Here is a 17,866-nt window from a genome sequence, read left to right as displayed (position 1 = left end):
ATATTATTGTTATTATTATTATTATTAGTATTTGTAAATAGATTTTTCTATATATCTACAAATAATAATTAATGAGTTATTATTTATAAAGTTTCAACGTCCTTCTGAAAAGCTAATTTTTGCGAAATGGAAGGGTTGAAACTTCAAAATAATAATTATCACAACTAATTACTTCAAAAGCTAATTAGCTTCTAGACCACATATATTTTACACTCTTATTATATTTAGCTCCTTATTACTCATTTTTAATTTGCTTAAATAAAATTTAAGATGAAGATGACGAATTCAAAGATGAACATGCATTTGGTATGTCACCATGCGAAATGCATGCAACACCCTTTAATTAGTAATTTATCAAACTATAATAATTGTTGAAAGGAGAATCTGCACGTTATCATGGAAAGTCTACTTGTAAATCTTTAATTATCTTTGATCGTAAAATATACGTCAGGTAATATTTCATTTATAATAACTGAAGGATAGACACAAACACATACTAATATACTTGATTAAACCATTGGCATGCATTGGACGTGTACGATTCTTATTCAATACATATACACTGCTGAAAAGCGATACCAGACGTGAATAGAGATTGAGTTTTCAATTAATTCAGATCATTTGATAAGATTACTGCTTAGATTGTTCCTTCATAATGGCGGGTGTGTCATAAAGAAAAAATTGGGTAATGCATCGAACTATTAGGCCTAGAAGTGTGGTTTAACTTGCTCGAGGACGAGCAAAGGTTTAAGTGTGGGGTGTTGATAATAGGTGAATTTAACTATAATTAAGCCCTAAATAACCACCTTCTTGTATAGTTTGGATGATAAAAGTGATAACAAAATGCTCTTAGTAGTGTTTTTCATGCTTTGCAGGTTTTATATGACCAGAGAAGGCTATGGAGTACTTTTGGGATCAAATATGGAGAAAAAGAGGCCGATCGTAAAAATTCCGTCAAGTAAACCACGCGAAACAGCTCAAGTCAGAACTGAAAGAGGACTGTCGCGGTTCCACCGCGACCGTGGCAGAACCGCGGTAGAATATGGCTGCAGACAAAGTGAGAATCAGAGAGCATGTTTGGCCGCGGTTTGACCGCGACCGCGGCAGAACCGCGGCGGAGGCGGAGAACGTCAGGGATTAAAGTGCAAAACACGGGATTTTTAGCTCAAAACCCTATTTTAAACACTAGACTCCACCCAAGAGAGGCATGTATTGTTTTAGAGAGTATTTTGGCTAGAAGAACAATTGTGAGAGATCACCCAAAACATCTTTCTTCTTTTCTTTATTTTTCTTGCAAGTTTTATGATGAATATTGTTTTAGTTTGTTTACCCATAGTTATGAGTAGCTAAATTCTTTGTCTAAGGTTTTGATGGAACCTATTGGGGGATGAACTTCTTGTTTATGTGAATACAAATTGCTAGTCTCAATCTTTATTTGTTCAACTTTGTGTATGTTGTAGTTAATTGACAGGATCCTCAATTAGCTGTGCCTATTTAGTGTGCATAACTCGGGAGAGAGTGCATATTTAGGTTATTGTTGAACAACACCACTCCCAAAGTATAAGAGGGATCTATAACTGCGGGTTTAAAGGCGGGATTAGGGATAACGAAGCCTTGAGTGCAATCTAAAGTGAACCGTGTTAATTAGAGCTAGCTAGTGTACCTCGGGAGAGTGCATTGAGTATATTACTGTGATTACTCGGGAGAGATTTACGGTAAGATGAACGTTCATGGTTGATAGAGAGGTGTTGGTCAATTTGTATAAAGCATAAACAGAAGAGATTCCATCAATAGGAGAAGTCATTACCTTAGCGTTTTCTCATTATTGTTTACAACCTTAGCATCCTTAGTTTACAGCTGTTTATTTAATTGCAATTTTAGTTATTGAAGACACCATCAATTATGATTCAAACGTTTGGGGAAATTGGTTCTCAAGAGTTTAGTAGGTCTAAAGATAGTGATTGATAGGTTAATTCTCTGTGGATTCAACTCTGGGCAGAATACTCAGGTTATATTTGCAACGTCCGCATTGTCCTTTTTATAAGGCATAGTTGGGCGTGATCAAATTTTGGCGCCGTTGCCGGGGAGTTAACGTAATTATCAATTACCATTGATAGAAATACAAAAATTCTTAGTGTAGTCAGTTTTCTCTACACCAAGTTTTGATTGAAAATTTTGACGATTGTTGACGTGGTTGCACAGGTGTATGCCTAGAAACTCTACGAGGACTGGAGAATTACTTGAAGGACTCTCAGACCCCGAGAAAACATTCTGGATATTGGACCGTGCCAACAAAAGACTTCAACAACCTCATTAAACACACAAACTCGAAATTGACATGGGTGACGTAGACAACGTCAACGAAAACGTCAGAGATATGGCACCTCATGTGTCTGAGGCTGCACTATATGACTGGGCACAACCCACAGCTGACAATCTGGCCACTGCCATTGTTGTGCCCGCGATACAAGCTGAATCGTTCCAGATCACGAACAACATGCTGCACTTGCTGCAAAACAATGGACTATTTTCTGGGACACCAGCTGAAGATCCTCAGCAGCACTTGAAGAACTTCCTGTCGATTTGCAAAACTCAAAGGCAACCCAACGTAACTCTAGAAGCAATCAGACTGTTATTATTTCCATTCTCGGTGACAGAAGCTGCTCAGCTCTGGCTAAACTCACTCCCCATAAACTCTATAGAAACTTGGGATGAGTTAGTCAAGCAATTTCACATCAAGTTCCACCCGCCCAACAAAACAGCTCAACAAATTGATGAGATCGTGAGCTTTAAACAAAAACCAATGGAGACACTGCATGAGACATGGAGCCGGTTTAAAGGAATGTTGGTTATATGTCCACACCATGGTATTCTAGATCAGATGTTGGGACAACGGTTTTACATGGGACTGTCAGATAGCATGAAGAACATTGTAGATGCCTCAGCTGGTGGGGCATTTTTGAGCAAAACTTGGAGAGAAGGTCAGAGTCTGCTTGACAAAATGGCTCAGAATTCGGGGTGGACGACGAGGAATGCACCTATCACTCCAGTGGTACACTCAGTGCCTTTTGACCCATCAAATTCCATGGCTGAAAATGTGGCGACCCTTTTGACACAGATGAGCATACTCACCAAAAAGGTGGAAGAATCAGGGCAGAAACAGCAAGTGCACATTGTAGATACTACCAATGGGGGCTTGTGCACATCTTGCATTATTCAGCCAGTTGGTAATCCTTGGAATGCAGAACATGATCATCATCATCAGCAACCCTGAAGACATGAACTATGTGTCAAATTATGGAGGCCAGAGACATGGCAATCAGAACTGGGGTCAGAAAACTCAGCAGCCATACAGACCACCTCAGCCACAGTACAACGCTGGAAACATGGGAGGTATGAGACCTCCCAACAATATGGCACCTTATCCAAGGCCACAAGGGTACAATAATCAACAGCACGGGTATCCCCCACCTCAACAACAGCATGGTGGAAGGCAAGAAGGTGGGTTCACGATACTTGAAGCAATGATGCAGCAGGTTATTTGGTCCAATGCAAAAATAAATGAAAGAGTAGATGCACATGACGCAGCAATCAAAAATATTGAAGTGCAATTGGGCCAAATTTCAATGTCTCTGAACAATCATCCTCAGGGGACATTACCTGCAGACACCCAGATTAATCCAAAAGATTAGGGCCCAAAGCAGCTGATGGCGGTGAGTCTCCATAATGGCATGGATCTAGATGTAGAACAAGAGAGAGCTCGAGAAAATATACAGGCTGAGACATTCATTCCAGTGCCCATTGAGCTGGATGAGTCTACGATACTGATAGAAGTGACAGTCCAACCTGCTCAGGAAGAAAAGAACATTCAGCAGGAGACCGAGAAAGTAGCTGAGCCAGTTGAAGAGTCAGTAGTTGAAATAGAATCTGATAAAGAGAAGTCCCAAGTGATTGGGAAGAAGAAACCTCATGCACCCTTTCCACAAAGGCTGGCCAAACATCAAAAGGAGGAGCAGTATAAAAAGTTCTTTGAAATGCTCAAACAAATCCAGGTAAATATTCTACTGATTGAAGCTTTAAAGGAGATGCATGGGTACGCAAAAATGATGAAGGACTTGATGTCCCGGAAATTTGATTTTCAAGACTTGGCTACGGTTACACTTACTCAGACCTGTAGTGCAGTGGTGACGAGACCTATTGCTGAAAAGCTGTCTGATCCAGGTAGCTTTATAATTCCATGCACTATTGGGAATTTTGCCTTTGCTAAGGAGCTCTGTGATTTAGGGGCCAGCATTAATCTTATGCCCCTGGCTATCTATAAGAGGTTGTGCATTAGGAGAGCTAGACCCACCTACATGTTGTTGCAGTTGGCCGACAGGACTGTGAAGTGTCCATTCGGTATCCTTGATGATGTGCTTATTCAGGTGGGGAAATTTGTATTCCCTGCAGATTTTGTGATCTTGGATTGCAAAGTGGATGAAGAGATTCCTATAATCTTAGGAAGACCATTCTTGGCCACGGGGAGAGCTCTGATTGACTGTGAGACTGGGGAGCTCAAAATGAGACTCAATGATGAGGAAATAACGTTCAATGTGCAGAAGTCTATGGCGACCAAGCAAGTTCGCCAATTACTCTCTTATTGATGTCGTGGATGTAATTGTAGAGTCTGATGATGATGTGTTGACAATTGAAGACCCCCTTGCTGCATGTTTGATGAACTTGGATGAAGTGAATGGTGAGGATTTGGCGGAATGGGTGTTGGCATTGGAAGGTAGAGAGTTCTGGGAGAGAAATCTAGAGTTTGAGCCCTTGCACTTAGAAAAGAGAGAAACTCCTCCAGCTAAGCCATCCATTGAAGAACCACCAAAGCTGGAGTTAAAGCCATTGCCATCCCACCTCAGGTATGAATTTCTGGGACCTGACTCCACATTACCTGTTATTATCTCATCTAGTTTGTTAGATGTGCAGGTTCAAAAACTTTTACAGGTATTAAAGGAGTGCAAAACTGCCATAGGGTGGACCATGGCAGACATCAGGGGGATCAGCCCCGCCTACTGCATGCACAAGATTCTACTAGAAGAGGGGCACAAACCTTCTAGGGAACATTAGAGGAGGTTGAACCCCAACATGAAGGAAGTGGTGAAGAAGGAGGTGATAAAGTGGTTGGATGCGGGAATTATTTTCCCAATCTCTGACAGCAGTTGGGTGAGCCCAGTGCAATGTGTTCCTAAAAGGGTGGCATGACGGTTGTGACAAATGACAACAATGAATTGATCTTAACAAGAACCGTCACAGGCTGGAGAATTTGTATGGACTATTGAAAGTTGAATCTAGCCACTCGGAAAGACCACTTCCCACTTCCCTTCATTGATCAGATGTTGGACAGATTGGCAGGGAGGTCACACTTCTGTTTTCTAGATGGGTACTCAGGATACAATCAAATCTCCATTGCACCTGAGGACAGAGAGAAGACCTCCTTCGCATGCCCTTATGGCATTTATGCCTTTAGACGGATGCCCTTTGGCCTATGCAATGCACCTGCCACATTCCAACGGTGCATGATGGCCATATTCACTGACATGGTTGAGGACATAATGGAGGTGTTCATGGATGACTTCTCAATGGTGGGGAATTCATTTGATGAGTGCCTGATAAATCTGACGCGTGTGTTGAAACAGTGCATCGAGACTAACTTGGTTTTGAACTGGGAGAAGTGCCATTTCATGGTACACGAAGGCATAGTCTTGGGGCACCGGGTGTCAAGCAAGGGAATAGAGGTGGATCGCGCGAAAGTTGATGTAATAGCAAAGCTGCCTCCACCAACTTCAGTCAAAACCATCAGAAGCTTCCTTGGACATGCCGGTTTTTACCGGAGGTTCATAAAAGACTTCTCCAAAATTGCCAACCCCCTCTGTAAGTTGTTAGAAAAAGATCACCCCCTCTGTAGGTTATTGTTGAACAACACCACTCCCAAAGTATAAGAGGGATCTATAACTGCGGGTTTAAAGGCGGGATTAAGGATAACGAAGCCTTGAGTGCAATCTAAAGTGAACCGTGTTAATTAGAGCTAGCTAATGTACCTCGGGAGAGTGCATTGAGTATATTACTGTGATTACTCGGGAGAGATTTACGGTAAGATGAGCGTTCATGGTTGATAGAGAGGTGTTGGTCAATTTGTATGAAGCATAAACAGAAGGGATTCCATCAATAGGGGAAGTCATTACCTTAGCGTTTTCTCATTATTGTTTACAACCTTAGCATCCTTAGTTTACAGCTGTTTATTTACTTGCAATTTTAGTTATTGAAGACACCATCAACTGTGATTCAAACGTTTGGGGAAATTGGTTCTCAAGAGTTTAGTAGGTTTAAAGATAGTGATTGATAGGTTAATTCTCTGTGGATTCGACTCTGGGCAGAATACTCAGGTTATATTTGCAACGTCCGCATTGTCCTTTTTATAAGGCATAGTTGGGAGTGATCAGTTATTTACATTCCAAAATCCAAAGAGTAGGAGATGATCACGAGATGAACATTATGCATTGAGTATTTCCTAAGCTGAGTAACAAACAAAAGTAGAACACTACATAAACATAATCATCATTACTAACCGTAGTAATTTATTCTCTTCGGTTCAGTTATTATTTAAAGTTAATAGCTCCATTTTTAATAATTCCTATAGGATACTAGTTAATTTCTCTACTATATATATCTATATAATTCCTAGGTTTATTTGATAACAGTAAACTAAAATTAAAATTAAGTAATTCAAAATTAAAATGATCACGATCCAAATACCACTGAGATTATAATGGCGCATAACCTAACCTGTTAGGCAAGCCAACCATCATAAAAATAACTCAATTGAAGATCATCTATTGAATAATTAAATAAGAATGCGAAAGTTTAATTCAAACTACTCCAAGAACAGATGATACAAGTCATGAGCGACTAAGATTAAGAATGCAATGCTGATACGAAGAAATTACATCATCTAGTTGGGATATACATAAACAGAAATATTAGTCTTAATATCACGACCCCAATTTCCCTCAGTAGGATGTCGTGAAGACACCTAGTCTCTACGACTAGGTAAGCCTAACACTTACTGAATTAATTGATAGAAACTAACCACAAAACTATTAAGCAGAAACCAGATATTTAAAATTGGAAACAACATTTACAACACGAAATAATATCCTAAAACCGGTAGTACAAGTCATAAGCTATTGAGTTTACTAGAAAAATCCCTACATACAACTGTTTCGGAATAGAAATAAATAGTATAATTACAATATCAGAAGGTGACTCTGAGGCCTGCGAAAGCAACGACAAGTTTACCTTGAGTCTCCACAGCAAAACTCGGACAACTAGCTAGTGATCAATCAACTCCGAAATACCTGAATCTACATATAAAAAAATGTGCAGAAGTGTAGCATGAGTACACCATAACGGTACCTAGTAAGTATCAAGACTAACATCGGTAAAGTAGTGATGAGGGACAATCAAGTAACCCACTGGACTAAACAACCTAAATAAGTATAAATGTAGAACCAACATGGAACAATATCTCTATAAAGCTAGGCATGACGACAATAATAATACAATGTTTGTACTAGGAACTAAAAGCAACAGTTAGCAATGAGACACAACAGGTAATAACACTGTAGAGTAAGCTGAACACAATTTAAATTCGGTGAAAACAAATAAATTAAAATAAGTAACAACTCAATAAGAACAACTGCTTTCACACCAGGCTTATCCAAGAATTTACACGAGGTACCAAAACTCAAAATCACAAATCACGGGTCCCAATTCGTGAACCCTAATCACTTGAAATCTTGTGCCCACATTACAACTAATAACTGCACGGATGACTCACGTGTCAAGAGGGTGACAATATCTAATATCCGCACAGACCACTCACGTGCCAACAATAAGAATGACTCATGACTGCACGGATAACACACGTGCCAATAGAACAACTCTCACACAGAAGGCAAGTAGACGGGAGTATATATAAATGGTCAATAACATCAAGATTCAACTTCTTAAACTGATATGGGTGATAAATTACGTGTATGTTTGTGTCAGTGTTCTATCACAATTCAAGTCAATAGGTAAGAGTGGAGAATATGATTGGCACATAAGAAACGATCATCACAAAATATACAAGGTAAAACTCACACAAGGTAGGCACGCCACTATATAAATATGAGCAACAACAATGACCCCACACCATCACAATTCATTCCCTGACATAGCCCACCTTGTCTCACCATGTGCTCAATAACAAATTAAATGCTTGCCTTGTCTCACCGCACAATCATAATAATATTCTCACCTTGTCTCGCCACATGTGCAAACCCACATATATAGCCCGCCTTGTCACGCCGCATGTGCAAATATCAATAGTAACAATAGCACAACAGAAATCTCGTGCAAACACTCAAACAATCCTCCCAATAATATCACGTGTGCCAAAAATATAACACAATAAAATATCTTTCACAACATGTGCCCATATGCCACAACATTTCCTCAAAACAGTTTTATACCACAACCATGCATAGCCCTCGGCTCTGAGTACAACAGCAACAACAACAATAACATGAGAATACAACAAGTAAATCAACCTAAGAACTTCATAACACAAAGAAACGGTAGAAGGAGCTCACAAAGAAATACACAATGGGTAATACTAGTCTTAACAAGAATAGCTCAAGAAGGGAGATATAATATGTAACAATGATTCCAAGAAAGTATAATTCGACAATAAGATAGAAATAGCATGAATCAATGATTCCAAATAAGGATAAGTCAACAATGAAAAGGGATAACAAAACTTCATTTTAGGTTGAGCATCTAAGGAAGAGATACCAGCAAATTCAATTAAGGGTAAGCAATTTCGGAAGAGATAATAATAATAACTTCTAGTAAGGATAAGCAATTATGGAAAAGATAATAATAACTTCAATTAAGGTACATAAGGGTTCAATTGGAAACAAGGGTAAAACATGAATCAATTAATTCCAAATAGGACACGTAGGGGTAAATTTGGTAAGTGGAGGATTTAACATGATAAAACAACTTCATATCTAATGAACATAAGAACTGAAGGGTCCTAAACGGTCAAATTTCCATAATTAAGCCCGAGTACGTACTCCTCACCTCACATACATGGCCTTCACATGACACAATTAGCACAGATGACTCAAATCCTAAGGGGTAGTTTTCTCACACAAAATTAGTCAAGATACTTACCTCCAAGAAGCTAGACTGATACTCTAAAATAACCTTCTCTAGTGAAACAACCTTCAGACAGCTCAAATTAATGGTAGGCTATAATTATGTATTTTAGTCGCTTATTGCACTCTAATTTACTACACTTTTGTTGTGCTTGAACTTTAATCGCTAGTGTTTTATACTTATTGCATGTTTTATTCCTTGTAGGAGTGATTCCGACTGATGTAGATGTTATGGAGCTTATTCGTGCTATTTGGAGCTTTGAAGTCTGAGTAAAATCTCAAACGATTAAGTCGAAAACGCGTTCGGGGGTCAAAGACCAAGCTTGGATATCAAAAAGTGAGCGAAAGGAATCACTCTGAGAATTCTCTACAATCGCGGCGCGTGGGGTGCCGGGGCTGCCCAATTTTGCTGCCCTATCAAATTACAAGCTCTTTGATAAACTCCACTGCTACCCTGCCTGGAGCGTTTTCCCATGCGGCACGCTGGTGCAATTTTTACAGAGTCGCAATCCTATTTCGGTAAGGAGAAGGTGGTTTTGTTTGGTCCCAACCCTACTTGGTATAAATACATGTAAAAACATTATTTTTGGGACATTGGACAAATCTTAGACCTAAGGAAGCTAAGGAGGAGGTGGAGAAGCAAAAGCAAAAAGATTTCATCATTCAATCCTCACTCAAGACACGAGTTTGGATCGTTCTATGTTTTCCGTTAACTTAAACATATTTGTGATGAATTGCTCCATATATATGGAGTAGTTAATTTTAGGGTTTGATGGATTTGGTGTATTGATATTTGTTTGTGGATTATATTATAGTTTTATGTATTGAATCATTTTGGATGTTTTAATCATTGCATCTATATTTACTTATTAATGTAATCGAGAGAGGCTTAACTTGTGATATCGTTGCATTCTATTTTGTTAGTTGAAGTCATTAATTCTTCTTAGTAATCGAAAGAGGCTAGTTGAATTGTTGATTAAACCTAGTTAGGAGGATAATCGAGGGAGGTTCTCCTGAAGACCAATCCACTACGAATTCTTTCATATCTTCACCGAGCTTTATTTAGTTCGTTTTGTGAGGTTAAGACTTAATTAAGAGGGGAGTTTCTACTAAACAGTTGAACTAATAATCTAGTGAATTCGAGAGGTAACTTGAACCTTAGAAGTGAATTATGTAGAGTAAGATCCCGACCAATTATCTTGCACCTATCCTATCAAAACCATATCTTCTCCTATTGATAACCTTATTTGCTCATTAATTGCGTTGATTATCATTTGTCAATAGTTTAGACTCTTAGTTAATTTTAATTTTCAGCACATAAATCTCAATTGTTGATCATCTTGGATAGCAATCTAGCTACAAATTACGATAATACTGTTTAACTCCATTTCATGTGGATACAATATTATATTTTACTTTATTCGACTAGCGAGCATATTGAAGTGTGTGTTTTGCGCTCGTCAAATTTTGGTGTCATTGCCGGGGATTGGCAATTAATAGTGTTTGAAATAGTTTGTAGTGCTAATTCAGGAATTTTTCTTTTTATTTTATTTTTCTCTTTTTACGTTTGGTGTTTTTTGACTATGTGCAGGTTACAGGTAAGAGTGATGCATGGCTCGATTTTCTGGGAATGAAGTACTACCATACGAATCAGAGATAGAGAAACAACTGCAACAGATGAGGAAGGAAGAAAATCTCCCCGAGACTTTAGAGAAGTTTGGGCAATCCTCAACCAAAGAGACTATGGCTGGAGATGATGATAATGTTGATTTAGCTGCAAGGGAGGCAGCCCAACAAAGAGAAAAAACTGCACGGGATGCTGAGGAAGCAACTCTTAGAGATGCACAAACTGTCTATGAAGAAGAGAGGGCTCGGATAATTGCTTAGAATAAACCTTTGGGTGCAGACCAATTTGGAAATATACCTCCTGGTGCTGGGAGAACACTTGGCGATTATGCTAGACCGATCTACAACCAAGGGTTATCAAGTGTGAGACCACCTTCAATTGCAGCTAACAATTTCGAGTTGAAGCAAGGGTTTTTTCAAACCTTTCAAATTTGTCGTGTCTTTAGAGGAAAGACAAACGAAGATCCAAACAACCATCTAATGGACTTCGAGGACATTATGGACACCTTTTAATACAATGGTGTGTCATAAGATGTAGTTTACTTAAGGGCATTCCCTTCACACTCAAAGATGATGCAAAGCACTGGCTTCACAACTTGCCTAATGGATCGATTAGAACATGGGATGAGATGACCAGAAAATTTCTTGATAAATATTTTTCACCAGCTAAGACGAGCAATTTTAGAAGAGAAATCCATAACTTCTGCTACAATGAGACTGAAACTGTGTTTGAAGCATGGGAGAGGCTTGAGGAGATAGTGTGGATACAACTCTAGGATTTTTGGGATGGACTGACACCGACTTCACGCAGAACATTGAGCAATGCAGCTGGAGGCCCAATGATGAAGAGCCTCTGGAGGAGATAGTCACAATTCTAGATGAGTTTTCTAAAGATGCGAATCAGTGGCCCTCTGAGATTGCTAAAAGAAGAAGATCAACTAGTGTTTACCAAGTTGATGCTAATACATCTGTACAGGTACAGCTTGATGCCATGGACAAAGAAATAATGAAGCTGATCTTAGCCTCAATACACAATGAGCGTCATGCAACTTGTGATATATGTGAAAGAGGACATCCTACTCATGAGTGTCAAGCTTCAATGGAGGTAGTGAATGTTGTGGGTAATTATAACTTCAATGCAATGGGTCAGAAGCACATAGGTTTTTCATGAAGTTCACCAGGGGTACCGCAAAAGCATGGCAACAAAATAACCCCAGATTTCAGGGACAAGAAGCTCCTGGTTTTGTGAAACAGCCGAGGATGCAGTTTCAGCATCAACAGCTCGATCAATTTGGTTTAGAAGATTTAATGAAGGCCTTCATTGTCAAGACAGATGAGAGGCTAGAAACTCATGGAGCAGTCATCAAAGAACTTGGCACAGGTTTGCGAAACTTTGAGAGACAAGTGAGACAAATTGCAATTATATTGTCTGAGAGAATCCAAGGTACGTTGATAGCTGATGCTGAAAAGAATCCCAAAGAAATGGTGAATGCAGTGACAATAAGAAGCGGGCAAGTGTTGAAAGATCTCATTCCAGTCCAAAAAGAGGTGATATCTGAAAAATAAAGTGGGGATCAGCTGAAAATTGAAGTTGATAAGAAGAAGAAAGGCAAGAAGGGAGAAAACAAAACGAAAAAAAGGAAGTTTCAAGAAGAGAGGAACATGATGTGAACGAGCATATGCCTGCTCTACTTTTCCCGTAAAAGCTGTATAGAGAAAAGTTGGACAAGCAGTTTGAGAGATTTATAGATGTGCTGAGATAGGTTAATGTAAATTTTCCATTCACAGAAATGCTCTCACAAATGCCAGCTTATGCCAAGTTCTTGAAGGAGATTCTTACAAAGAAGAGGAAGATTGAAGAGACATCGATGGTCAACCTCACAGAGAATTGCAGTGCAATCTTGCAAAACAATCTCCCATAAAAGTGTGGAGATCCAGAGAGTTTTACTATATCTTGCTCTTTAGGCACTCTTAACTTTGATAAATCTTTATGTGATTCTGGTACCTCAATTAATCTAATGCCTTTGTCTATTTACAGGAAATTGGAGAATGAGATTGGAGAGATAAGGTCTGCACCAATATTATTGCAACTGGCAGATCAAACAACTATAATACCCGAGAGGATAATGGAATATGTATTAGTTCAGGTAGATTAGTTTGTATTTCTTGTAGATTTTATAGTGGTAAAAGTGGAATAGAATAAGGAGGTTCTGTGAGCACGTGATTTTTGCCCTATATGAATTACTCCCATAAATTCAAAACAAAATAATTCTTTTTCATTGGTTTGCAATTTTGTAGATTTTTGTAGCACTTTCTTGTTAATTGTTTGCATTTGCTGGTGCGTATTTATGAAAAATACAAAATATAGGTTGCATTTGCATTTAGGATTTGACTTTGCATTTTTAAGATTAATTAGCAAATTGGTTGTTTATAAAAATGAAAAAATTACAAAAATAGTTTAATTTGCACTCTTTAATTTTAATCTTTAAATTTTGGTAGTTTTCCCTTCGATTTGGATCTTAATTAATTGTGATAATTATTATTTGAGTTTAATTAGTGTTTTTGATAAGTTAATTTGGTTTTAGGATTTAACTTAGAATTTTTAATTTTGAAGAAATAAGAAATGAAAAGAAGAAAAGGAAATTAATTAAAAAGAGTTTGAAAATAAAAGAAAATTGAAAAGGAAGAGAAAGAATTGAATGGATCAAAGGTTTTGGGCCATGTTTGATTTGAATTACACCAGCCCAATAAATTCCTCCCCAGAACCCGTGCAATTGAGGCCCAAACCCATGCCCCAACCCGGTCCAGCCCCACTTCCCAACCAAACGACATCGTTTCCCCTCCTCGGATCCCAACCGTTGATCTCCATTGATCCAACAGTTGGGAACCAAACTCCCCAGTCTATTTATCTGTCCGAAATAACCCTACCCTCCCCTCAGACCCCCCCATTTCTCGTCTCTCTCCCTCGTATCTTCAGAGACCCCAACCAAACACCACCTTAAACCACCATCCGCCGCCCACCGGAAATCGCCCACGGTGGCGGCCGGTGGCCAATCATCCCCATTTTTACACCACTGCTTCTCCTCCACCTCCTCATCCCAAATCCACGCTCCACTCCTCTCAAATCCCACCAGAAAAGTCTCAAACTTTAGAAATCCTAGCGCCGCCATGATGTTCTCCGGTGGCGATGCCACCACCAAACCACCCCAAAATAACACCCCAGAATCCCTTCACTCCCCCCTTTGCAAATCCTCACTCCGTTTCCTTCGAATATGACTAGAACTTCTCGAATTTCAAATCTAGAGTTCGAGCCCCATAAGCCAAATGCAAGGATATTCCTCCAAGTCTTCTTAGTGTTCAGGGTCGATTTGGTCACAAAATAATGATGTTTGCTTGTTCTTGGCAAAGAAAAAGCGATTGACGTTATTTTGGGACTAAATCAGAGTATCAATCGCGAGTTCGGGCCTGGTTTGGTGAGTTTCCTCTTTTCCTTTTATTCATTCTAGTGTTCCTTCAGTTTTCTTTCCTCTTCATTTCTTCTCTTTCTCTCTGGTTAATTAAATTGATATGCGAACAAGTTTTAGCTAAATTAAGTACTGTCCGTTTGGTTCCTTTTTAGTTTTTCCTTTCCAAGTTTTGTTCTATGATTTTTTGCTTGGTTTGTCTAATTCTTTTGTTAACAGTGAGTAATTTCTGATTTCACTTTGTTTGTTTAGCCATTTAGTCTTTTAGTTTAGATTTTAAGTTTTGTGAAGTTGTTTAATCACTTTCCTACTGTTTGTCATAATTTGCTAAATCTTGGTTTGATTCATTTTGCCGTTTGGGCTTTGAATTCATTCCTAGGAATTCGAATTGATTTTATGAGCCCAAGCCTAGTTTAACCATTGGGTCATTTGACCCATGACCCATTTGAGGTTCTGAAGGGTAATTAACAGGGTATGTGGGGGGTAGTTTAGGAAGTCTGGTAAAAAGAATCTTATGTAACAGCCTAAGGAAACTTCTAGGAAGCTGGTTGTTGGGACTAATGTGGAAGTTTGTTTTTAAATTAAGATCCCTTAAGCAAAAATGAAAACATAAAAAGGTGAAAAGTGTAAAATCTGATACCTTTAAGCTGTCCTAATGCCTTGCCTATAAAGTCATCATGACTTGATATTTAAGTGAGAGAAAAAAAGGGAAGAAAAGATCCTGAAAACAAAAACGACTGGTTTTTGAAGAATTCTGAAATAATCTCAAATTCTCTTCAGTTTCTTTGGGAAAACTATTGAAATGTTGCTAGGTTTTTTTCTTCTCATCTTCAGACTTTAGCTCAAATCGATTGAAATCTTATAGTTTCTCATTCTGGGGTTGAAATGGATTGAGTTTTCGGTTTCGAAAAGTTTTGGTTCAAGTTTTGTTGTTGGTTTACTGTTCCATTGAACTTCTTGAGCTGATTTCACTGTTTGATTGGTCGAATATGGGCTAGCTACTATTGTTTACTGCTGATCCCTCATTTTTCTGTTTTTTTTGCTTTCCAGGTACACTTTTCTGAATCCCACATTATGTGAAGTTTTGATTCGAAGTGTGAAATAAAACTCGAAATGCTAAGCATGGCTTCAATGTTTTGAATCTTTAGTTTAGTTTCATCTTTCCTAGATTACATGATTCTAAGCCTTTTTTATGTACTGTATGTTCATTATGAGAACTAAGTTGGCTTGTATTTGATATGAGGTTATTTTTTTAGCAAAGCACTCATAGCTAAGTGCTGGATTTAGAGTTCTTGTTATGGTTTTTAAGTCTGAACTAAAAGGAAACTTAATGGAAATGTGTGAAATGAAACATTATTTAGGTTCTGTGTTGAGCATGTTAGCCTAAAGTATGTCGTTTTGGATCTCATTGCTTTGCAAGTTAATTGTTAATTTCAAGTCATTGGGAATGAGGATTTAAGGTGAGGGAAATAGGATATAGAGAAATATATGTTAATATATGCATGCTGAATATGAAAATCGTGTTAGTACGCAGATTATTGAGTAAATTGCTTGTGTATAAAGAATTGTAATAACAACTTAGGACAGTTCAATTGAATGATGCTTAGTGTAGGTGTTTGTTTGTTTCGAACAATTAATGATACATTTATTTATAATGCTGAAATCTAGTAACTTATTTGCGGGTTGATTTCATAATGGCCATTTGGAGTCTAGTTTTTATGCTTGAATTGGTTTGGGCTCCACAGAGGTTTGATCTCTGATCAGCGTATGCTAATGCCTATTCTCTTGTTAAATTTGGGCTCTATCTGGGCCCAGAGCATCGAAAGCATTAGAAAAATAAGAAATGGCAGGCCTTGCCACATGAGTACTTTTTCGCTGATGGCCGTTGTTGGCCCAACTCGTTCTAATAACTGGCCCAATTCCCCATTATTACAAATTGGTTAAGTCTGGTTTCGTAAAATTGATTCGAAAATTTCTTATGCTCTTTAATGAATTAGCCAAACCCCTTTAATAATTGAGGTGAGCCATATTATATAATACAAATAGCTTATGGCCCTCCAAATTTAGTTTGAGCTACCTTAAATTAGAATCGAGGTGTGTCATCCATAATTAAATCACATATGACCCTCTATTAATTTCTTATGATTTAGATATAAAATAACAAATGTTCGTAGTTTGTTTTAGGCCCGTTTAATATACCATCACGGTTTTGGACACATTTGCATGACATGATTGCGATTTCTAAAAACAAAACCGGAGTATGCGTTCGCGCAACTTCGGTCAAACTTTCTTAATAATAATAAAGCATTGTTAATTTGGACACATTCGTGTGACATGATTTTTGACGCACCAAACAAACGGGTACACGTATGCGCGACCTGTTTAAAGATAATTTCTTAATTAAAAGAGCTGTGAGCACGTAATTTTTGCCCTATATGAGTTATTCCCATGGATTCAAGAAAAATAAAATTTTCCATTATTTGCAATTTCATAGATTTTCGTAGCATTTTTGTTATTGTTTGCATTTGTCTGTGCATGTTTATTTTATTTAATTCATGAAAATACAAAAATACACTGCATTTGCATTTAGGATCTAATTTTGCATTCTTGAATTAATTAGTAATTTAGTGTCTTATAAAAATGGAAAAATCACAAAAAAATAACTTATTTTTGCATTTTAAATTTTTAGTTTTGAATTTTTGTAGTTTTTCTTTAATTTGGTATTTAATTAGTTGTGGTAATTATTATTTAGAGTTAATCATTTTAATTTGGTAGGATAATCTAGTTTTAAGATTTTTATTCAGGTTTTATTTTTTTTGGAATTAATTAAAAGAATTTGAAAATAAAAAGAAATTGGAAAGGAATACAAAATCTGATATTTGGGCTGTTTTAAATTCAATCTCCCCAGGCCCAAGTATATTTTCCCCGAGACCCACTCGAACCGGCCCAAACCCGCGCCCCAACCCGTTCCGCCCTGTCTAGTATCCAAACGACACCGTTTAACCAGTGTTCAATCCCAGCCGTGGAGGTTTCTCGATCGAACGGCTGGGAACACGGGGTCCCTAGGTATATTATTGTCCAAACACTTTCCACCCCCCTCTCATCGTCCCCACACACACTCAGAGAACCCCTCACCGCCTCCACCGTGAGCCGCCCGCCGGAAATCGCCTCCGCCGACGGCGTTGCTCCAATCAACCCTATTTTTACACCATAGATTCCTCTCCTTCTCCTCTTTCCAAATCTCCAAACCCCTTCCCTCGACTCCCAGCCCAACCTCTCGAATCTTGAATAAAAGAGAACGACTGAAACCCTAACTCATCCAATTGGCCCCAAAATAACACCCCGTAACCCCCTTGCCCCCTCATACCTGATTCACAATTGGTTTTCCTCGAATCTTCACCAGACCCGTCGAATCTAGACTTGAAAATACGAACCCTAAATCCCAAAATTAGAGTAATGAGGTTTCGAGATATTTGAGGTTGAATTTGACTTTAATCGTGTGTTTTCGGTCGAGAACACACGGTTAAAGTC

The sequence above is a fragment of the Nicotiana tabacum genome, chromosome 22 (assembly GCF_000715075.1).
Source record: "Nicotiana tabacum cultivar K326 chromosome 22, ASM71507v2, whole genome shotgun sequence".
Lineage (NCBI taxonomy): Eukaryota > Viridiplantae > Streptophyta > Magnoliopsida > Solanales > Solanaceae > Nicotiana > Nicotiana tabacum.
This window is presented reverse-complemented; position numbering follows the sequence as displayed.